This window comes from Mustela nivalis, assembly GCF_964662115.1.
Source record: "Mustela nivalis genome assembly, chromosome: 7".
Taxonomy (NCBI): Eukaryota; Metazoa; Chordata; class Mammalia; order Carnivora; family Mustelidae; genus Mustela; species Mustela nivalis.
Genome location: NC_139026.1, coordinates 118,746,745 through 118,771,620, shown reverse-complemented (window position 1 = coordinate 118,771,620; position 24,876 = coordinate 118,746,745). Strand labels below are relative to the sequence as shown.

Genomic DNA, 24,876 nt, shown 5'->3' with positions numbered 1-24,876 from the left:
ACTTAAATCCTAAATTTGTAATACTTGGAGAAGAAAACACAGAGGAATTCTCAGTAAGATACTAGCTAATCATATCCAATAGTACATTTAAAGAATTATTCACCATGACCAGGTGGGATTTTTTCCTTGGCTGTGGGGATGGTTCAACATCTGAAAATCAATCAACATGATACAACACATTAATAAAAGGATAAGAACCATATGATCCTCTCAATAGATTCAGGAAAAGCTTTTGACAAATATAGCATTCTTTCTTAATAAAAACTCTCCAAAATGAAGGGATAGAGGGATCATACCTCAACATCATAAGGTCCACATGTGAAAGACCCACAGTGAATAGCATCTTCAACAGGGAAAAACAGAACTTTTCCTGTCAGGTCAGGAACATAATAGGGATGTTCACTCACACCGATATTGTTCAACATAGTAGTGGAACTCCTAGCCTCTGTGATCGGACAACAACAAGACATAAAAGGCATCCAAATTGGCATAGAAGTCAAACTCTCTTCACAGATGACATATTATTCCATGTAGAAAACCCAAGAGACCCAAAATTGCTGGAACTGATACTAGAATTCAGCAAACTTACAGGATATAAAATCAATACACAGAAGTCTGTTACATTTCTATACATTAACAATGAAGGGGCAGAAAGAGAAATCAAGGAATTGATCCTGTTTACAATTGCACCAAAAGCCATAAGATACTTAGGAATATACCTAAGCAAAGAGGTAAAAGATCTGTACTCTGAAAACTATAGAACACTTATGAAAGAAATTGAGGAAGACACAAAGAGATGGAAAAACATTCCATGTTTATGGACTGAAAGAATAAATATTGTTAAAATGTCTGTGCTACCCAAAGCAATCTACACTTTTAGTGCAATCCCTATCAAAATACATGAGAATTTTTCACAGAACTAGAACAAACAATTCTAAATTTTGTATGGAACCAGAAAAGACCCCGAATAGCTAAAGGAATGTTGAAAAAACATCAATGCTGGTAGCATCACAATTACAGTCTCGAAGCAGTATTACAAAGCTGCAATCAAGATAGTATGGTACTAGCACAAAAACAGACACATAGATCAATGGAAGAGAATAGAGAGCCCAGAAATGAACCCTCAACTCTATGGTCAACTGAACTTCAACAAAGCAAGAAAGAATATCCAACGGAAAAAGGTCTCGTCAATAAATGGTTTTAGGAAAATTGGTCAGCCACATGTAGAATAATAGACTGGACCACTTCTTACACCATACACAAAAATAAATTCAAAATGGGTAAAAGACCTAAATGTGATACAGGATTCCATCAAAATCATTGAGGAAGACATAGGCAGCAACCTCTTTGCCCTCAGCCACAGCAATTTCTTACTAGGCAAGGGAAACAAAAGGAAATATAAACTATTGGGACTTCATCAGGACAAAAAGCCTTTACATAGCAAAGGAAACAGTCAACAAAACTAAAAGGCAAGGCACAGAGTGGGAGAGTATATTTGCAAATGACATATCTGATAAAGGGTTTATATCCAAAATCTCTGAAGAACTTAGCAATCTCAATACCCCAAGAACAAAAGATCTAGTAAAGAAGTGGGCAGGGGATATAAATGAACAGACATTTTTCCAAAGAAGACCTACAAATGGCCAACAGACACACGAAAAAGTGCTTAACATCACTTGGCATCAAGGAAATATAAATCAAAGCCACAATGAGATATCACCTCATACTGGTCAGAATGGCTAAAACTTACACAAGAAACAACAGATGTTGGCAAGGATGCAGATGATTTTACCCTCTTACACCGTTGGTGGAAATGCAAGCTGGTACAGCCACTCTGGAAAACAGTGTGGAGGTTACTCAAGAAGTTAAAAATAGAGCTACCCTACAACCCAGCAATTGCACTACAAGGTATTTACCCAAAGGATTAAAAAAAAAAAAAAAGAGTTATTCAAAGGGACATATGCACCTCAATGATTATAGCAGCAATGTCTGCAATTGCCAAACTGTGGAAATAGCCCAGATATCCATCAACAGGTGAATGGATAAAGAGGACATTGTATATATACCACATGGCTATAGAAAGAAATGGCAAGATTTCATTCTTTTTGATGGCTGAGTATGAAATCTTGCCTTTTGCAATGACATGAATGGAACTAGAGAGTATCATGCTAAGTGAAATAAGTCAGTCAGAGAAAGATCAATACCACATGATTTCACTCATATGTGGAATTAAAAAGCAAAACAGATGCAGAGGAAAAATAAAATAATATAAAAAACAGTGAGGAAAACCGTAAGAGATTCTTAACTATAGGGAGCAAACTGAGGGTTTCTGGCAAGGAGGTAGGTGGGGGTATTGTATAACTGGGTGATGGATGTTAAGGAAGGCACTTGATGTATTGAGCACTGGGTGTTATATGCAACTGATGAATCACTAAATTCTACCCCTGAAACTAATAATACACTACATGCTGACTAAATTGAATTTAAATAAAAGAAAAAAAGAAAACAAATCTTAATGTTGGTCTTAGCAATAATTTTTTAAAAGATTTTATTGATTTATTTGACAGAGATCACAAGTAGAGAGGCAGGCAGAGAGAGAGGGGGAGGCAGTCTCCCTGCTGAGCAGAGAGCCCAATGCAGGGCTTGATCCCAGGACCCTGGGATCATGACCTGAGCCAAAGGCAGAGGCTTTAACCCACTGAGCCACCCAGGCAACCCAATATTTTTTCATTTGACATCAAAAGCACAAGAACAAAATACAAATAAATAAGTAGGATTACATCAAACTAAAAAACTTTTGTACAGCAAATGAAACAATCACACACACAAAAAAATCACAAAATGAAGAGGTAATCTACAGAATAGGAGAAAATACTTTTAAACTACATATTGGCTAAGAGGTTAATATCCAAAATATACAATGAACTGATACAACTTAGTGGTGAAATTACTAACAATTCAATCACAATCACAGTAATTCAAGGATCTCTGAACAAGTATTTTTCCAAAGACATACAAATGGCCAATAGATTAATGAAAAGATGCTTAAAATCACCAGTCACCAGGGAAATGCAAATGAAAATCACAATGAAATATCAGTTCACAGTTTTTGGAATCGCTGTTGTCAGAGACAGAGAATAATAAGTATTGGTGAGAATGTGAAGAAAATGCAACTCTTCTACATGGTTGATTATAATGTAAATTTGTGCAGCCATTATAGAAAACAGTATGGAAGTTTTCCAAAGGAACTAAAAACTGAATTACCATCTGGCCTAGTAAATACATATCTGGGCTTGTATCTGAAGGAAATGCAATCACTATCTCAGAAAACATTTGTACAACCATGTTTACAGTGGCATTATTCACATTAGCTGAAATGAAAATAACCTAAGTGCACACAATCCATTAATGGACTAATAGATAATGAATAATGAATATATATTATAGAATATAATTTTGCCATAAAAAGGAAGGAAATACTGCCTTTTGAAAACATGTGGATAAGCCTGGAGGGCATTTTGCTATGTGAAATAAGTCAGACAGAGATAAATACTATACAGAATTACTTGTATGTAGAATCTAGAAAAAAGTCAAACTGAGAAACTGAGTGTAGAATTATGGTTGCCAGGTCCTGCCATGGGTTAAATGGAATGATTGATGAGAGGTTCAAATTTTTAGATATAAGTACTATGGATTTAATGTACAGCATGATGATTATATCTAATGATACTTGTATTGTATATGTGATATTTGCTAGGAGATTAGGTAGAAGAACTGTCACTAAAAAAGGAGGAAGGAGAGAAGGAAGGAAAGAAAGGAAGGAGGGAAAGAAAAGAAAAGAGTAGAAAGAGATAAGAAAAGATAGAGAAGCAGCAAGAAAGCAAGACTATGTGAGGTCATGGATGGGTTAATTTGATTGTGGGAGCCATTTTCGAAGCATACATAAATCACTGTGCTGTACACTTTAAATATATTACAACTTTATTTGTTAATTACACTTCTATTAAGGTGGAAAAATTGATATATGCATAAAGAGACACAGACAGAAAAGTAAAGATATGGAGAAAAATGTACATGAATAATTATATTAGTATCAGAAAAAGCAGACTTCAGAGCAAGGAAAATTACCAGGGATAAGTAGAAGTATTAAGTAATGATAAATGAGCCAATTCTCCAAGAAGATATAATATTCCTTAATGTGTATATGCCTTAATGTGCATGTGCCAAAATACATAGGCAAAAAGTGACAGAACTGCAAGGAGAAATCTACATGTACATTTTTATATTTGGAGACTTCACCCCTCTATCAGAAATGAACATAACCAGCAGGCAAAAAATAAAAAACATAGGTGAACTCAGCAAGACCATCAAATAACTGTATCTAATTGATGTCTACTTGAATACTACATCCAATAATAGCAGAATACACATTACTGTCAAACTCACAAGTTATACTCACAAAGATAGACCACATTTTTTTCAAAGTTAGACTATATGTTAAGAAAGAAAGCCTGAGTGGTTCAGTGGATTAAGCCTCTGTCTTTGGCTCAGGTCATGATCTCAGAGTCCTGGGATCGAGCCTGATATCGGGCTTTCTGCTCAGCAGGGAGCCTGCTCCCCGCCCGCCTCTCTGCCTACTTGTGATCTCTATAAAATAAATAAAATCTTAAAAAAAATTATACATTAAATTTTTTTTCTAAAATAGAAATCATATAAATCATGCTCTCAATCTACAATGGAATTAAAATAGAAATCAATAATATACAGATAGCTGGGCAATCTCAAAATACTTGAAGATGAAAGAATACACCTCTAAAGTACATGCTCAAAGTGTCAAATTTTTAAAATTTGAACTAAGTGAAAATTAAAATACTTCAGGAATCTCCACACTGTTCTCCAAAGTGGCTGCATTAACTTGCATTCCCCCCAACAGAGTAGGAGGGTTCCCCTTTCTCCACATCCTCTCCAACACATGTTGTTTCCTGTCTTGCTAATTTTGGCCATTCTAACTGGTGTAGGTGGTATCTCAATGTGGTTTTAATTTGAATCTCCCTGATGGCTAGTGATGAGGAACATTTTTTCATGTGTCTGATAGCCATTTGTATGTCTTCATTGGAGAAGTGTCTGTTCATATCTTCTGCCCATTTTTTTCATATGATTATGTTTTGTGTGTGTTGAGTTTGAGAAGTTCTTTATAGATCCTGGATATCAACCTTTTGTCTGTACTGTCATTTGTAAATATCTTCTCCCACTCTGTGGGTTGCCTTTTTGTTTTGTTGACTGTTTCCTTTGCTGTGCAGAAGCTTTTGATTTTGATGAGTCCCAAAAGGTCATTTTTGCTTTTGTTTCCTTTGCCTTTGGAGACATATCTTGAAAGAAATGGCTGATATCGAAGAGAATACTTCCTATGTTCTCCTCTAGGATTCTGATGGATTCCTGTCTCATGTTGAGGTCTTTTATCCATTTTGAGTTTATCTTTGTGTACAGTGTAAGAGAATGGTCGAGTTTCATTCTTCTACATAGCTGTGCAATTTTCCCAGCACCATTTATTGAAGACTGTCTTTTTTCCACTGTATACTTTTTCCTACTTTAAGAAATTAAAAATAGAGCTTCCCTATGACCCTGCAATTGCACTACTGGGTATTTACCCCAAAGATACAGATGTAGTGAAAAGAAGGGCCATCTGTACCCCAATGTTTATAGCAGCAATGGCCATGGTCGCCAAACTGTGGAAAGAAACAAGATGCCCTTCAATGAATGAATGGATAAGGAAGATGTGGTCCATATACACTATAGAGTATTATGCCTCCATCAGAAAGGATGAATACCTGACTTTTGTATCAACATGGACGGGACTGGAAGAGATTATGCTGAGTGAAATAAGTCAAGCAGAGAGAGTCAATTATCATATGTTTCACTTATTTGTGGAGCATAACAAATAACATGGAGGACATGGGGAGATGGAGAGGAGAATGGAGTTGAGGGAATTTGGAAGGGGAGGTGAACCATGAGAGACTATGGACTCTGAAAAGGAACCTGAGGGTTTTGAAGGGGTGGGGGGGTGGAAGGTTGGGGGAGCCAGGTGGTGGGTATTAAGGAGGGCATATATTGCATGGAGCACTAGTGTGGTGCAAAAACAATGGATTCTGTTATGCTGAAAAGAAATTTAAAAAAAAGAAAGAAAATTAAAATACTACTTATCAAAATGTGTGTGACACAACAATGAAAGGAGTGCTAAGAAGGAAACTAATAGCATTGAATACATATATAAGAAAATTAGAACGATAAAAAAATAATCTCTCCTTCCCTCTTGAGAAACTAGAGAAAGAGGAGCAGAAAAATTGTGATGAGTTGGACTTCTTTAAAATGAATGTTTATGCTCCATGAATGACATTTTTAAGAGAATTAAAAGATATAATATGTGTTAGGAGAAAATATTTGCAAAACATCTATCCATGTAAAGGTCTTGTGTTTGAAATATATAAAAATGATTAAATTTCATGTTGAAATAACAACCCAATTTTAAAACTCTCAAGAGTCTCAGAAGAGTGTCTTCTCTGAAGACACAAGATGGCAAATAAGCATATGAAATTTCATATGTCATTAGGAAATTGTAAATTAAAACAATAATATGATACCTAATGAGACACACCTATGAGAATGGCTAACCCAAAGACACTGAGAATGCAAAATACTATAAAGGATGTGGAATACAGGAACCCTTATTTATTGTTCTTGAGTGCGGAAAATGCTATACATTTTTATAAAGCCCAACATTATCATACAATCCAGTAATTGTGCTTCAAAATATTTACTCAAATGAGTTGAAATCCTATATCCATGCAATAATCTGTGCATTAATATCTATAGCAGATTTATCTATAATTGCCTAATATTGGACACAACAAAGATGTTTTCCAGTAGGTGAATGGATTAACCAATGGTACATCCATATAATGGTATGTTGTTCGCAGTAAAAAGAAATGGGCTTTCAAGCCACAGAAGGGCATAGCAGAAACTCAAGGGAATATTGCTAAGTGACAGAAGCCAGTTTTGAAAAAAGCTGTATGATTTCAACTATGTACAACTATGGAAAAGGCAAAACTATACAGACAGTATAAATATCAGGAGTTGCCAGGGTTTCAGAATGAGGAGTAATGGGGAGTTGGAGCACAAGGAATTTTCAGGGTGCTAAAGCTAATATGTGTAATACTATAGGGGTGGGCACATGACAAACATTTGTCAATATCCACAGAATTGTGCTACAAGAAGTAAACTCTAACATAAACCATAGATATTATTAGTAATTCAACATTGATTCACCAATTCTAACAAATATATTATCTAATACAGAATGTTAACAATAGGAGAAATTGTAAGTGGGGGTGGAAGAAGTATTTGAGAACTCTATGTAAACTTGAATTGCTCTAGAGAAAAAATCTATAAAAAATTTCAAAAGAACACCAAAATACTAACTTGAAGGGATTTGTGTCCTTTGATACTTTTAGCAACATTAGCTATAATAGCCAACCCTCTCTCACATAATACTCTCTAACTCCATTCATGTATTTCATTATTTTTTATTGCTGAGTTACATTCCATTATGCATATGTATGTGTGTGTGTATATATATATATATATATATATATATACATATATATATATTAATAAAGAAGAAATGATGTGTATGTATGTGTGTGTATATATATATATATATATGTATGGTATATATATTCATCAATTGACAGACATTTGGGTTCTTTGTATAATTAGACTATGGTTGATAATGCTGCTATGAATATCAGGAGTATGTATCCCTTTGCATCAGTATATTTGAATCCTTTGGGTAAGTACTGGGTAGTGCAATTGCTGGATCATAGAGTAGTTCTATTTTTTAACTTTTTGAGGGACTTCCATACCATTTTCCAGAGTTATGTATCAGTTTGAATTCCCACAAACAGGAAGAAAGAGGTTCCCCTTTCTCTGCATCTTCACCAACACCTGTTGTTTCTTGTGTTATTAATTGTAGCCATTCTGATGGGTGTGAGGTGGTGTCTCATTGTGATTTTGACTTATATTTTCCTGATGATGAGTGATGTTGAGCATCTTTTCATGTGTCTGCTCACCAGCTTGATAACTTCTCTTGAAAAGTGCCTATTAATGTGTTCTGCCCATTTTTTTAACTGGATTTTTATTTTTTAGGTGCTGAGTTTTATAAGGTCTTTATTTATTTTGGATACTAACTCTATCATATACGTCATTTGCAAATGCCTTCTCCCATTCCATAGGTTGCCTTTTAGTTTTGTTGATTATTTCCTTCAATGTGAAGATTTTTATCTTGATAAAGATAAATATACCAATAGTTCATGTTTACTTTGTTTCACTTGCCTCCAGAGATGTATCTAGTAAGGAGCTGTTATGGCTGAGGTTACTGCCCGTGTTCTTCTCTAGGATTTTGATGGTTTTCTGTCACACATTTAGGTCTTTCATCCAATTTGAATTTATTTTTGGTTATGGTGTAATAAAGTGGTCCAATTTCATTCTTTTGCATATTGCTGCTTATTTTTCCTAATACTATTTGTTACAGAGACTGTTTTTTTTTTCCCATTGAATATTCATTCCTGATTTCTCAGAGATTAGTTGACCATATAGTTGTGGGTCCACTTCTGGGACTTCTATTCCATTCCATTGATCTATGTGTCTGTTTCTGGACCAGTACCATACTGTCATGACAGCTTTGTAATATAGCTTGAAGTCCACAATTTTGCCTCCAACTTTGCTTTGATTTTTCAGGATTGCTTTGACTATTCAGGTTCTTTTGTGGTTCCATACAAATTTTAGGTTTGCTTGTTCTAGCTCTGTGAAAAATGCTGGTGGTATGTTTTTATTCTTTTTAAAATTATTTTTATTTACTTTTAAAATTTCTTTTCAGGGTGCCTGGGTGGCTCAGTGGGTTAAGCCACTGCCTTCGGCTCAGGTCTGATCTCAGGGTCCTGGGATCGAGTCCCGCATCGGGCTCTCTGCTCAGCAGGGAGCCTGCTTCCCTCTCTCTCTATCTCTGCCTGCCTCTCTGTCTACTTGTGATCTCTGTCTGTCAAATAAACAAAATCTTTAAAAAAAATAAAATTTCTTTTCAGTGTTCCAAAATTCATTGTTTATGTGCCATATCCAGTGCTCCATGCAATATGTGTCCTCCATAATACATTGGGTGTAGATGGCCCTTCTTTTCATTACATATGTATCTTTGGAGTAAATACCCAGTAGTGCAATTGCAGGGTCATAGGAAACCTCTATTTTTAATTTCTTGAGGAATCTCCACACTGTTTTCCAAAGAGGCTGCACCAACTTGCATTCCCACCAACCATGTAAGAGGGTTCCCCTTTCTCCACATCCTCTCCAATACCTGTTGTTTCTTGTCTTGTTAATTTTGGCCATTTTAACTGATGTAAGGTGGTATCTCAGTGAGGTTTTGATTTGAATCTCCCTGATGGTTAATGATGACACATTTTTTCATGTTTCTGTTAGCCATTTGTATGTCTTCATCGGAGAAGTGTCTGTTCAGGTCTTCTGCCCATTTTTTGACATGATTATCTGTTTTGTGTGTATTGAGTTTGAGGAGTTCTTTATAGATCCTAGATATCAGCAACAAAGAGGCAACCCACAGAATGGGAGAAGATATTTGAAAATGTTGGTGGTATTTTGATAGAGATTGTTTTAAATGTGTAGTTTGCTTTGGAGAGTATAGACATTTTAATATTTGTCCTTTCAATCCATGAACATGGATAGTTTTTCCATTTCTTTGTGTCACCTTCAATTTCTTTCATAAGTGTTCTGTAGTTTTCAGAGTACAAAACTTGTACATCTTTGGTTTGTGAATCAATCAACATGATACACCACATTAATAAATGAAAGTATAAGAACCATATGATCTTTTCTTTTTAAAGATTATTTCTTTTTTTATTTGACAGACAGAGATCACAAGTAGGCAGAGAGACAGGCAGAGAGAGGAGGAAGAAGGCTCCCCACTGAGCAGAGAGCCCAATGCGGGACTCGCTCCCAGGACCCCGGGATCATGACCCGAGCCGAAGGCAGAGGCTTTAACCCACTGAGCCACACAGGCGCACCTATATGACCTTCTTTTTTATTTATTTTTTAAAATTAATTTTATTTTAAGCATAACGGTATTCATTATTTTTGCACCACACCCAGTGCTCCATGCAATCCGTGCCCTCTATAATACCCACCACCTGGTACCTCAACCTCTCACCCCCGCCCCCCGCCACTTCAAACCCCTCAGATTGTTTTTCAGAGTCCATAGTCTCTCATGATTCACCTCCCCTTCCAATTTCCAACTCCCTTCTCCTCTCTAACTCCCCATGTCCTCCATGCTTTTTGTTATGCTCCACAAATAAGTGAAACATATGATAATTGACTCTCTCTGCTTGACTTATTTCACTCAGCATAACCTCTTCGAGTCCCGTCGATGTTACTACAAAAGTTGGATATTCGTCCTTTCTGATGGAGGCATAATACTCTATAGTGTATATGGAACACATTTTCCTTATCCATTCGTCCACTGAAGGGCATCCTGGTTCTTTCCATAGTTTGGCGACCATGGCCATTGCTGCTATAAACATTGGGGTACAGATGGCCCTTCTTTTCACGACATCTGTATCTTTGGGGTAAATACCCAGGAGTGCAATTGCAGAGTCATAAGAAAGTTTTATTTTTAATTTCTTGAGGAATCTCCACACTGTTCTCCAAAGAGGCTGCACCAACTTGCATTCTCCCCAACAGAGTAGGAGGGTTCCCCTTTCTCCACATCCTCTCCAACACATGTTGTTTCCTGTCTTGCTAATTTTGGCCATTCTAACTGGTGTAAGGTGATATCTCAATGTGGTTTTAATTTGAATCTCCCTGATGGCTAGTGATGAGGAACATTTTTTCATGTGTCTGATAGCCATTTGTATGTCTTCATTGGAGAAGTCTCTGTTCGTATCTTCTGCCCATTTTTTGATATGCTTGTCTGTTTTGTGTGTGTTGAGTTTGAGAATTTCATTATAGATCCTGGATATCAACCTTTTGTCTGTAATGTCATTTACAAATATCTACTCCCATTCCGTGGGTTGCCTCTTTGTTTTCTTGACTGTTTCCTTGGCTGTGCAGAAGATTTGGATTTTGATGAAGTCCCAAAAGTTCATCTTCGCTTTTGTTTCCTTTGCCTTTGGAGACATATCTTATTTATTTATTTATTTATTTTCAGCATAACAGTATCATTATTTTTTCACCACACCCAGTGCTCCATGCAATCCGTGCTCTCTATAATACCCATCACCTGGTACCTCGACCCCTACCCCCCCACCACTTCAAACCCCTCAGATTGTTTTTCAGAGTCCATAGTCTCTCATGATTCACCTCCCCTTCCAATTTACCCGAACCCCCTTCTCTCTAACTCCCCATGTCCTCTATGCTTTTTGTTATGCTCCACAAATAAGTGAAACCGTATGATAATTGACTCTCTCTGCTTGACTTATTTCACTCAGCATAATCTCTTCCAGTCCCATCCATGTTGCTACAAAAGTTGGGTGTTAGTCCTTTCTGATGGAGGCATAATACTCCATAGTGTATATGGACCATCTTCCTTATCCATTCATCCGTTGAAGGGCATCTTGGTTCTTTCCACAGTTTGGCGACCTTGGCCATTGCTGCTATAAACACTGGGGTACAGATGGCCCTTCTTTTCACTACATCTGTATCTTTGGGGTAAATATCCAGGAGTGCAATGGCAGGGTCATAGGGAAGTTCTATTTTTAATTTCTTTTTTTTAAAGATTTTATTTATTTATTTGACACACACAGAGAGAAATCACAAGCAGTCAGAGAGGCAGGCAGAGAGAGAGGGGGAAGCAGGCTCTCTGATGAGCAGAGAGCCCGATGTGGGGCTCGATCCCAGGACCCCAGGATCATGACCTGGGCTGAAGGCAGAGGCTTTAACCCACTGAGCCACCTAGGCACCCCCTATTTTTAATTTCTTGAGGAATCTCCACACTGTTCCTTGGAGACATATCTTGAAAGAAGTTGCTATGGCTGATATCGAAGAGATTACTGCCTATGTTCTCCACTAGGATTCTGATGGATTCCTGTCTCACTTTGAGGTCTTTTATCCATTTTGAGTTTGTCTTTGTGTACAGTGTAAGAGAATGGTCGAGTTTCATTCTTCTACATATAGCTGTCCAGTTTTCCCAGCAACATTTATTGAAGAGACTGTCTTTTTTCCACTGTATATTTTTTCCTGTTTTGTCGAAGATTATTTGACCATAGAGTTGAGGGTCCATATCTGGGCTCTCTACTCTGTTCCACTGGTCTATGTGTCTGCTTTTATGCCAGTACCATGCTGCCTTGGTGATCACAGCTTTGTAGTAAAGCTTGAAATCAGGTAACATGATGCCCCCCGTTTTATTTTTGTTTTTCAACATTTCCTTAGCGATTCGGGGTCTCTTCTGATTCCATACAAATTTTAGGATTATTTGCTCCAGCTTTTTGAAGAATACTGGTGGAATTTTGATCGAAATAGCATTAAAAGTATAGATTGCTCTAGGTAGTATAGACATGATTCTTTATATGGAAAACCCAGAAGACTCCACCCCCAAACTACTAGAACTCATACAACAATTCAGCAATGTGGCAGGATACAAAGTCAATGTACAGAAATCAGTGGCGCTCTTATACACTAATAATGAAAATACAGAAAGGAAAATTAGAGAATCGATTCTATTTACTATAGTACCAAGAACCATAAGATACCTGGGAATAAACCTAACCAAAGAGGAAAAGGATCTGTACTTGAGGAACTACAGAGCACTCATGAAAGAAAATGAAGAAGACACAAAAAGATGGAATACCATTCCATGCTCTTGGATCGGAAGAATAAACATTGTTAAAATGTCTATACTACCTAGAGCAATTTATACTTTTAATGCTATTTTTTATTTTTATTTATTTATTTATTTATTTTTTGTTTGTCCTTCTATTATTATTTGTTCTTTTTTTTTAATTTTTTATTTTTTATAAACATATATTTTTATCTGAAAGAATTTGTATTTTTATTTATTTGACAGAGATCACAAGTAGACAGAGAGGCAGACAGAGAGAGGGGGGGAAACAGGCTCTCTGCTGAGCAGAGGGCCCTATGTGGGGCTCAATACCAGGACCCTGGGATCATGACCTGAGCCAAAGGCAGAGGCTTTAACCCACTGAGCCACCCAGGTGCCCCCCCCCCATATGACATTCTTAGTGCAAAAAAAAAATTTTTTTTGACAAAATACAGCATCGATTCTTGAAAACCCCAACAAAGCAGAGATAGAGGGAACATATCTCAATATCATAAAGGCCATATACAAAAACCCACAGCTAATATTTACTTCAATGGGGGAAAACTGAGAGCTTTTCCTCTGTTGTCAAGAACAAGACCAGGATGTCTCACCACTGTTATTTAACATAGTACAAGAAGTCCTGGCTTCTTAAAACAGAAAACAAAAAGAAATAAAAGGCCTCCAAATAGGCAAGGAAGAAGTTAAACTTTCCCGATATGCAGATCACATGATACTGTATATAGAAAACCTGATACATGAATTCAGTAATGTCACAGGATACAAAATCAGTGTACAGAAATCTGTTGCATTCCTATACACTAATAATGAAACAACAGAAGTAGAAATCAAGGAATTGTCTTTTTTACAATTGCCCCTAAAACAGCAAGGTACATAGGAGTAAACCGAACAGAAGAGGTAAAAGATGTGTATTCTGTTATATATATTTTAGAAATAACCCAGTCATGTCCAAGAAGAATAGGATAAAAAAAATTTGGAAAGTGGGAGGGCATAACAAGAGAGAAAAATGTAATTTTTACTAGATTATTTCTCCAGCGTATAACTTTCAATTTCTAATACTTAGCCTGATCTTCCCTCAGATACTGTTCTTACTTTTGTTTGCTTATTGAGGGACACTTTGCTTCCTCAATTCAAATGAACAAACCCTTCTTGTATATACCAGTTGGAGAAAGAACCAAAGAACTTAAAATAAATGTTAATAATTCCAGATTTTTGTTTCTGTAGATCTTATTTCATTAACTGTTCTTACTTCATTATTGAAAACTTGTTTTGTCTAATCTGGGACATTTCACTTTGGTAATGGTACAGCATGTCACCACATTTATACAGATTGCAGTGTTGGTACATTTGGATTACCAAGGTCATAGTGTGATCTTTTTCTTTTTAATGTTATGTACATTATTAGGCTTTGATGTAGTGTTCCGTGATTCATTGTTTGCATATAATACCCAGTGCTCCATGCAATACATGCCCTTCTTAATACCCATCACCTGACTAACCCATCGCCCAACACTTCCTTATCTCAAAAACCCTCAGTTTGTTTCCCAGAGTACATAGTCTCTCATGGTTATCTCGCCTTCTGATTCCCGCCCCCCACCCTTCATTTTCCCCTTCCTTCTCCTAATGTCCTCCATGCTATTTCTTATGTTCCATGAATAAGTGAAACCATGATAACTGACTTCCCTATTTGACTTATTTCACTTAGCATAATTTCTTCCAGTTCCACCCATGTTGATGCAAAATTTGGGCATTCATCTTTTCTGATGGCCACATAATATTCCATTGTATACATGGACTACATCTTTATCCATTCATCTGTTGAAGGGCATCATGGCTCCTTCCACAGTTTGACTATTGTGGACATTGCTTCTATGAATATTGGGGTGCATGTACTCTTTCTTTACACTACTTCTGGGTTTTGGAGTAAGTACCTAGTAGTGCAATTGCTGAGTCATAAGGAAGCTCTATTTTTAACATCTTGAGGAACCTTCATATCGTTTTCCAGAGTGGCTATACCAGCTTGCATTCCCACCAACAGTGTAAGAGGGTTCTTCTTTCTCCACAACCTCTCTAACATTTTTTGCTTTTTTCCTTGTCAATTGTTACCCTCCTGATTGATGTAAGGTGGTATCTCAATGTGTTTTATTTTATTTTTTCAGTGTTCCAAGATTCATTGCTTATGTACCACACCCAGTGCTCCATGAAATACGAGCTCTACTTAATACCCACCACCAGGCTCACCCAGCCCACAACCCCACTCCCCTCCAAAACCCTCAGTTTGTTTCCCAGAGTCCATAGACTCTCCAGGTTTGTTTCCCCTCTGATTACCCCCAACTCACTTCTCCTTTCCTTCTCCTAATGTCCTACATGTTATTCCTTATGTTCCACAAGTAAGTGAAACTATATGATAATTGACTTTCTCTGCTTCACTTATTTCACTCAGCATAATCTCCTCCAGTCCCGTCCATGTTGATACAAAAGTTAGGTATTCATCCTTTCTGATGGAGGCATAATAATCCATTATATATATGAACCCTATCTTCTTTAACCATTCATTTGCTGAAGGACATCTTGGCTCTTTCCAGTTTGGCAATTGTAGCCATTGCTGCTATGAACATTGCGGTACAGATGTCACTTCTTTTCATTACATCTGTATCTTTGGAGTAAATACCCAGTAGTGCAATTGCAGGGTCATTTTTATGACCTCTATTTTTAATTTCTTTTTCTTTCTTTCTTTTTTTAACAAAAATGGAAATTTTATTTATGACTGAGATAACATGCAAATTATTTAGAAAAATATACACTTTTCAATATATGGCATTGGAACAATTGGTTATCTGAATGTGAAAAGATGAAATTGGAACCCTATCTCACACTGCATATAAGAAAATCAAATCTATGTGGATTAAAACTTACATGTACAAGGCAAAATATATAATATTGAGTGGAAATAGTAAGTTTCCAGTATGTTTCCACTTGAGCAAAGTACAAAACCATGCAAAACAACATAATACATTTCTTAATAATATAAACATAGTTAAGTATAAATAAAAATAAGACAAAGATAAAGAGAAAATTCAGGATTGTCTTTCCTCTTAGGGGAAATGCAAGGGGCCAGAGAAGACCTAAATATTCTTATTCCTAAATTGGGCGGTGTCTACAAAGAAGCTTTTATATCATTATGCCTTTTGCCTTACACATTTTTTCCTTTATGTATTTTTTAATTGATTTATTTTTTTCAGGGTAATTTCTTAAGGAATCTCCACACTGTTTTCCAAAGTGGCTGTACCAACTTGCATTCCCGCCAACAGTTTAAGAGGGTTCCCTTTCTCCTCATCCTCTCCAACACCTGTTGTTTCTTATCTTGTTAATTTTGGCCATTTTAACTGGTATAAGGTGATATCTCAATGAGGCTTTGATTTGAATCTCCCTGATGGTTAATGATGATGAGCATTTTTTCATGTGTCTGTTAGCCATTTGTATGTCTTCATTGGAGAAGTGTCTGGTCATGTCCTCTGCCCATTTTTTTTGATGTGATTATCTGTCTTGAATGTATTGAGTTTGAGGAGTTCTTTATAGATCTTGGATATCAACCCTTTGTCTGTGGTACAATTTGTGAATATCTTCTCCCATTCTGTGGGTTGCCTCTTTGTTTTGTTGACAATTTCCTTTGCTATGTAGAAGCTTTTTCTCTTGATGAAGTCCCAAAAGTTCATTTTTGCTTTTGTTTCCATTGCCTTTGGAGACATGTCTTGATAGAAGTTGCTGAGGCTGATGCTGAAGAGGTTCACTGCTTATGTACTCATCTAGAATTTTGAGATTCCTGCCTCATGTTCAGGGTCTTTTATCCATTTCAAGTTTACCTTTGTGTATGGTGTAAGAGAATGGTCAAATTTCATTCTTCTATATATAGCTGTCTAAATTTTCCCAGCACCATTTATTGATGAGATTGTCTTTTTTCTACTGGATATTTTCTCAGTTTAGTTTTGATTTGAATTTCTCTGATAGCTAGTGATGATGAACATTTTTACATGTGTCTAATAGCCATTTGTATGTTTGGAGAAGTGTCTACTCATGTCTTCTGCCCATTTTTTGACTTATTTGGTTTTTGGTTATTGAGTTTGAGAAGTTCTTTATAGATCTTGGATATCAGTCCTTTATCTGTAGTGTCATTTGCAAATATCTTCTCCCATCCCGTGGGTTGCCTCTTTGTTTTGTTGACTGTTTCTTTTGCTGGGAAGAAACTTTTTATCTTGATGAAGCCCCAACAGTTAATTTTATCTCTGGAAAGCAAGGGTAGTTCAACACTTGCAAATCAATCAATGCGATAGAACATATTAATAAGAGGAGAGATAAGAACCATATGGTCCTCTCAATTGATGCAGAAAAAGCATTTGACAAAAATACAGCATCCTTTCCTGATTAAAACTCTTCAGAATGTAGAGATGGAGGGAATATGCCTCAATTTCATAATAACCATCTATGAAAAGCCTACAGTGAATATCATTCTCAATGGGGAAAAGCTGAGAGCCTTTCCCTTAAAATCAGGAACATGACAAGGATTCCCACTCTTACCACTAGTGTTCAACAGAGTACTAGAAGTCCTAGCAACAGCTATCAGACAATAAAAAGACATAAAATGTGTCCAGATTGGCAAAGAAGAAGTCAAATTCTCTCTCTTCACAGATGACATGATACTTTATGTGGGAAACCCAAAAGCCTCCACCCCCAAATAACTAGAACTCATACAGCAATTCAGTAATGCAGAAAGATGCAAAATCAATGCACATAAATCATGTTGCCTGATTTCAAGCTACATTACAATGTTGTGATCACCAAGACAGCATGGTATTGGCACAAAAACAGACACATAGATCAATGGAACAGAATAGAGAACCCAGATATGGACCCTCAAACCTATGGTCAACTAATCTTTGACAAAGCAGGAGAAAATATCTCATGGAAAGATAGTCTCTTCAATAAATGGTGCTGAGAAAATTGGACAGCTATATATAAAAGAATGAAACTCAACCATTCGCTTATACCATATGCAAAGATAAACTCTAAATGGATGAAAGACCTCAGTGTGAGACAGGAATCCCTCAAAGTCCTAGAGGAGAACATAGGTAGTAACCTCTTCAACATCACTACAGCAAATTCTTTCATAGTGTGATCTTTACAATTTATTAAATCAGCATTTTTCCAAAGAAAGACTTCCACATCTGGATGACTATTTCGTAACATGTTTCCAAATTTAGGTATGTGCTGTTAGAACCAACTTGACCACAAAACTATTAGAGCTAGTGGTTGACCTTAGGTGAGCATTTCTTTTTCAGTATAAACTCTCCTTCAACCATGTTCATATATTTTTCCTATAATGGGATCTAGTTGAAAAAATTTTTTTTAATTTTTTATTTTTTTAAAAACATATATTTTTATCCCCAGGGGTACAGGTCTGTGAATCACCAGGTTTACACACTTCACAGCACTCACCAAAGCACATACCCTCCCCAATGTCCATAATCCCACCCCCTTCTCTCAACCCCCCTCCCCCCAGCAACCCTCAGTTTGTTTTGTGAGATTGAGTCACTTATGGTTTGTCTCCCTCCTAATTCCATCTTGTTTCATTGAATCTTCTTCTACCCACTTAAGCCCCCATGTTGCATCACCACTTCCTCATATCAGGGAGATCATATGATAGTTGTCTTTCTCTGCTTGACTTATTTCGCTAAGCATGATACGCTCTAGTTCCATCCATGTTGTCGCAAATGGCAAAATTTCATTTCTTTTGATGGCTGCATAGTATTCCATTGTGTATATATACCACATCTTCTTGATCCATTCATCTGTTGATGGACATCTAGGTTCTTTCCATAGTTTGGCTATTGTGGACATTGCTGCTATAATCATTCGGGTGCACATGCCCCTTTGGATCACTACATTTGTATCTTTAGGGTAAATACCCAATAGTGCAATTGATGGGTCATAGGGCAGTTCTATTTTCAACATTTTGAGGAACCTCCATACTGTTTTCCAGAGTGGTTACACCAGCTTGCATTCCCACCAACAGTGTAGGAGGGTTCCCCTTTCTCCGCATCCTCGCCAGCATCTGTCATTTCCTGACTTGTTGATTTTAGCCATTCTGACTGGTGTGAGGTGATATCTCATTGTGGTTTTGATTTGTATTTCCCTGATGCCGAGTGATATGGAGCACTTTTTCATGTGTCTGTTGGCCATCTGGATGTCTTCTTTGCAGAAATGTCTGTTCATGTCCTCTGCCCATTTCTTGATTGGATTATTTGTTCTTTGGGTGTTGAGTTTGCTAAGTTCTTTATAGATTTTGGACACTGGTCCTTTATCTGATATGTCGTTTGGAAATATCTTCTCCCATTCTGTCAGTTGTCTTTTGATTTTATTAACTGTTTCCTTTGCTTTGCAAAAGCTTTTGATCTTGATGAAATCCCAATAGTTCATTTTTGCCCTTGCTTCCCTTGCCTTTGGCGATATTCCTAGGAAGATGTTGCTGTGGCTGAGGTCGAAGAGGTTGCTGCCAGTGTTCTCCTCCAGGATTTTGATGGTTTCCTTTCGCACATTGAGGTCCTTCATCCATTTTGAGTCTATTTTTGTGTGTGGTGTAGGAAATGGTCCAATTTCATTTTTCTGCATGTGGCTGTCCAATTTTCCCAGCACCATTTATTGAAGAGGCTGTCTTTTTTCCATTGGACATTCTTTCCTGCTTTGTCGAAGATTAGTTGACCATAGAGTTGAGGGTCTATTTCTGGGCTCCCTATTCTGTTCCATTGATCTATGGGTCTGTTTTTGTGCCAGTACCATGCTGTCTTGATGATGACAGCTTTGTAATAGAGCTTGAAGTCCGGAATTGTGATGCCACCAACTTTGGCTTTCTTTTTCAATATCCCTTTGGCTATTCGAGGTCTTTTCTGGTTCCATATAAATTTTAGAATTATTTGTTCAATTTCTTTGAAAAGGATGGATGGTACTTTGATAGGAAGTGCATTAAATGTGTAGATTACTTTAGGTAGCGTAGACATTTTCACAATATTTATTCTTCCAATCCAGGAGCATGGAACATTTTTTCATTTCTTTGTGTCTTCCTCAATTTCTTTCATGAGTACTTTATAGTTTTCTGAGTATGGATTCTGTGTCTCTTTGGTTAGGTTTATTCCTAGGTATCTTATGGTTTTGGGTGCAATTGTAAATGGGATTGACTCCTTAATTTCTCTTTCTTCTGTCTTGTTGTTGGTGTAGAGAAATGCAACTGATTTCTGTGCATTGATTTTATATCCTGACACTTTACTGAATTCCTGTACAAGTTCTAGCAGTTTTGGAGTGGAGTCTTTTGGGTTTTCCACATATAGTATCATATCATCTGCAAAGAGTGATAATTTGACTTCTTCATTGCCAATTTGGATGCCTTTAATTTCCTTTTGTTGTCTGATTGCTGAGGCTAGGACCTCTAGTACTATGTTGAATAGCAGTGGTGATAATGGACATCCCTGCCGTGTTCCTGACCTTAGCGGAAAAGCTTTCAGTTTTTCTCCATTGAGAATGATATTTGTGGTGGGTTTTTCATAGATGGCTTTGATGATATTGAGGTATGTGCCCTCTATCCCTACACTTTGAATAGTTTTGGTCAGGAAGGGATGCTGTACTTTGTCAAATGCTTTTTCAGCATCTATTGAGTGTATCATATGGTTCTTGTTCTTTCTTTTATTGATGTGTTGTATCACATTGACTGACTTGTGGATACTGAACCAACCTTGCAGCCCTGGAATAAATCCCACTTGGTCGTGGTGAATAATCCTTTTAATGTACTGTTGAATCCTTTGGCTAGTATTTTGGTGATTATTTTCGCATCTGTGTTCATCAAGGATATTGGTCTATAGCTCTCTTTTTTGATGGGATCCTTGTCTGGTTTTGGGATCAAGGTGATGCTGGCCTCATAAAATGAGTTTGGAAGTTTTCCTTCCATTTCTATTTTTTGGAATAGTTTCAGGAGAATAGGAATTAGTTCTTCTTTAAATGTTTGGTAGAATACCCCTGGGAGCCTTCTGGCCCTGGGCTTTTGTTTGTTTGGAGATTTTTAATGACTGTTTCAATCTCCTTACTGGTTATGGGTCTGTTCAGGCTTTCTATTTCTTGCTGGTTCAGTTGTAGTAGTTTATATGTTTCTAGGAATGCATCCATTTCTTCCAGATTGTCAAATTTATTGCCATAGAGTTGCTCATAGTATGTTCTTATAATAGTTTGTATTTCTTTGGTGTTAGTTGTGATCTCTCCTCTTTCATTCATGATGTTATTTATTTGGGTTCTTTCTCTGTTCTTTTTGATAAGTCGGGCCAGGGGTTTATCAATTTTATTAATTCTTTCAAGGAACCAGCTCCTACTTTCGTTGATTTGTTCTATTGTTTTTTTGGTTTCTATTTCATTGATTTCTGCTCTGATCTTTATGGTTTCTCTTCTCCTGCTGGGCTTAGGGTTTCTTTCTTGTTCTTTCTCCAGCTCCTTTAGGTGTAGGGTTAGGTTGTGTACCTGAGACCTTTCTTGTTTCTTGAGAAAGGCTTCTACCGCTATATATTTTCCTCTCAGGACTGCCTTTGTTGTGTCCCACAGATTTTGAACCGTTGTATTTTCATTATCATTTGTTTCCATGATTTTTTTCAATTCTTCTTTAATTTCCCGGTTGACCCATTCATTCTTTAGAAGGATGCTGTTTAGTCTCCATGTATTTGGGTTCTTTCCAAACTTCCTTTTGTGGTTGAGTTATAGCTTTAGAGAATTGTGGTCTGAAAATATGCAGGGAATGATGCCAATGTTTTGATACCGGTTGAGTCCTGATTTAGGACCGAGGATGTGATCTATTCTGGAGAATGTTCCATGTGCACTAGAGAAGAATGTGTATTCTGTTGCTTGGGGATGAAATGTTCTGAATATATCTGTGATGTCCATCTGGTCCAGTGTGTCGTTTGAGGCCTTTATTTCCTTGCTTATCTTTTGCTTGGATGATCTGTCCATTTCAGTGAGGGGAGTGTTAAAGTCCCCTACTATTATTGTATTATTATTGATGTGTTTCTTTGATTTTGTTATTAATTGGTTTATATAGTTGGCTGCTCCCACGTTGGGGGCATAGATATTTAAAATTGTTAAATCTTCTTGTTGGACAGACCCTTTGAGTATGATATAATGTCCTTCCTCATCTCTTATTATAGTCTTTGGCTTAAAATCTAATTGATCTGATATAAGGATTGCCACTCCTGCTTTCTTCTGATGTCCATTAGCATGGTAAATTCTTTTCCACCCCCTCACTTTAAATCTGGAGGTGTCTTCGGGCTTAAAATGAGTTTCTTGGAGGCAACATATAGATGGGTTTTGTTTTTTTATCCATTCTGATACCCTGTGTCTTTTGACAGGGGCATTTAGCCCATCAACATTCAGGGTAACTATTGAGAGATATGAATTTAGTGCCATTGTATTGCCTGTAAGGTGACTGTTACTGTATATGGTCTCTGTTCCTTTCTGATCTACCACTTGTAGGCTCTCTCTTTGCTTAGAGGACCCCTTTCAATATTTCCTGTAGAGCTTGTTTGGTGTTTGCAAATTCTTTCAGTTTTTGTTTGTCCTGGAAGCTTTTAATCTCTCCTTCTATTTTCAATGATAGCCTAGCTGGATATAGTATTCTTGGCTGCATGGTTTTCTCGTTTAGTGCTCTGAAAATATCATGCCAGCTCTTTCTGGCCTGCCAGGTCTCTGTGGATAAGTGAGCTGCCAATCGAATATTTTTACCATTGTATGTTACAGACTTTTTTCCCGGGCTGCTTTCAGGATTTTTCTCTTTGTCACTGAGACTTGTAAATTTTACTATTAGTTGATGGGGTGTGGGCCTATTCTTATTGATTTTGAAGTCTGTTCTCTGAACCTCCTGAATTTTGATGCTCTTCACTTTGCCATAATGGGGAAATTCTCCCCAATAATTCTCTCCAGTATACCTTCTGCTCCCCTCTCTCTTTCTTCTTCTTCTGGAATCCCAATTATTCTAATGTTGTTTCATCTTAGGGTATCACTTATCTCTCGAATTCTCCCCTCGTGGTCCAGTAGCTGTTTGTCCCTCTTTTGCTCAGCTTCTTTATTCTCTGTCATTTGGTCTTCTATATCACTAATTCTTTCTTCTGCCTCATTTATCCTAGCAGTGAGAGCCTCCATTTTTGATTGCACCTCATTAATAGCTTTTTTTATTTCAACTTGGTTAGATTTTAGTTCTTTCATTTCTCCAGAAAGGGCTTTTATATCTCGAGAGAGAGTTTCTCTAATATCTTCCATGCCTTTTTCGAGCCCAGCTAGAACCTTGAGAATTGTCATTCTGAACTCTAGATCTGACATATTACCAATGTCTGTATCGATTAGGTCCCTAGCCTTCGGTACTGCCTCTTGTTCTTTTTTTTGTGGTGAATTTCTGTCTTGTCATTTTGTCCAGATAAGAGTATATGAAGGAGCAAGTAAAATACTAAAAGGGTGGCAACAACCCCAGGAAAAAGTGTTTTAACCAAATCAGAAGAGATCCCAAATCGTGACGGGGAGAAAGGGGATAGAGAGAGGTTCAAAAAGGAAGAAAGAAAAAAAAAAAAGAAAAGAAAAGAATTTTAAAAAAAGAAAACAAATAAGAAAAATATAAAAAAGAAAAAATATATATATTAGATAAACTAGTTAAAAAACGTTAAAAAAGAAAAGGGTAAAAGTTAAAAAAATATATATTTACCAGAAGGCGAGAAGAAAAAAAAACAAAAAATGAAAAAGAAAAAAATTAAATTAACTGCAAGACTAAAAAAATCACAGGGAGAAAGCCATGCATTCCATGCTTTGCTTTCTCCTTCTCTGGAATTCTGCTGGTCTCCTTGGTATTGAAACTGTACTCCTTGGTAGGTGAGCTTGGTCGTGGCTGGATTTCTTGTTGATATTCTGGGGGAGGGCCTGGTGTAGTGATTCTCAAGTGTCTTTGCCCCAGGCAGAATTGCACCGCCCTTACCAGGGGCCGAGCTGAGTAATCTGCTCCAGTTTGCTTTCAGGAGCTTTTGTTCCCTGAGCGCTTTCCATAGAGTTCCAGAGGACAGGAATACAAATGGCGGCCTCCTGGTCTCCGGCCTGGAGGAGCCGAGAGCCTGGGGCCCCACTCCTCAGTGCGCCCTCAGAGAACAGCGCCCAGTTACTCCTGCCTGCCTGACCTCCTGCCACGCTCCAAGCTCTCCGAGCCTGTGGCTGGTTCAAGGTAACACCGAGCTGTGAGCTTACTGTTGGCTCTGTCTCTGTAGCCGGCTTTCCCGTTCCAATACCCACAAGCTCTGCGACACTCAGATACTCCCAATCCTTCTGTGACTCTGCGGGACCTGAGGCCTCGCTGTCCCTGCATGGGCTTCACCCTGGTTTAGCCTCTGGAGCGATGTCCCTCAGCGGAACAGACTTTTAAAAGTCCTGATTTTGTGCTCCATTGCTCCAACGCTTGCCGGGAGCTGGCCCCTCCCCCTGGGGTCTATCTTCCCGTTGCTTTGGATTCACGTCTCTGCCAGTCCTACCTTTCAGAAAGTGGTTGTTTTTCTGTTTCCAGAATTGCTGTTCTTCTTCTCTTCAATCTGCTGATGGATTTGCAGGTGTTTGCAATCTTTAGATAAGCTATCTAGCTGATCTCCTGCTAGCTGAAGTAGTCTCAACCTGCTACTTCTCCGCCAGCTTGACTCCTCCTCCTAGTTGAAAATTTTAAATCGGGTAAAAATTTCAAATCACATAAAAACTCAAATGAAATGAGACCAAATCTCTTATAGTACTTCAGCAAATTTAACCATTTCCTCCTCCCAAGATACAATGTCTGCATGACAGAGACCTGGGAAAGTACTCATTTTTCTCAATCCACAAAATGTCTTGCTATTCTTTCCCATTTACTGATGCCTGTTTTTTGTTTTTGTTTTTTACAACTAAAT

General features: G+C 37.4%; 1 protein-coding gene across 1 annotated transcript in view; it reads left to right on the top strand.

The window, feature by feature from the left end:
* The window catches only part of CCDC7 (coiled-coil domain containing 7), a 431,686-nt gene that overhangs the window by 348,495 nt on the left and 58,315 nt on the right, over positions 1-24,876 (top strand). The window lies entirely within an intron of this gene.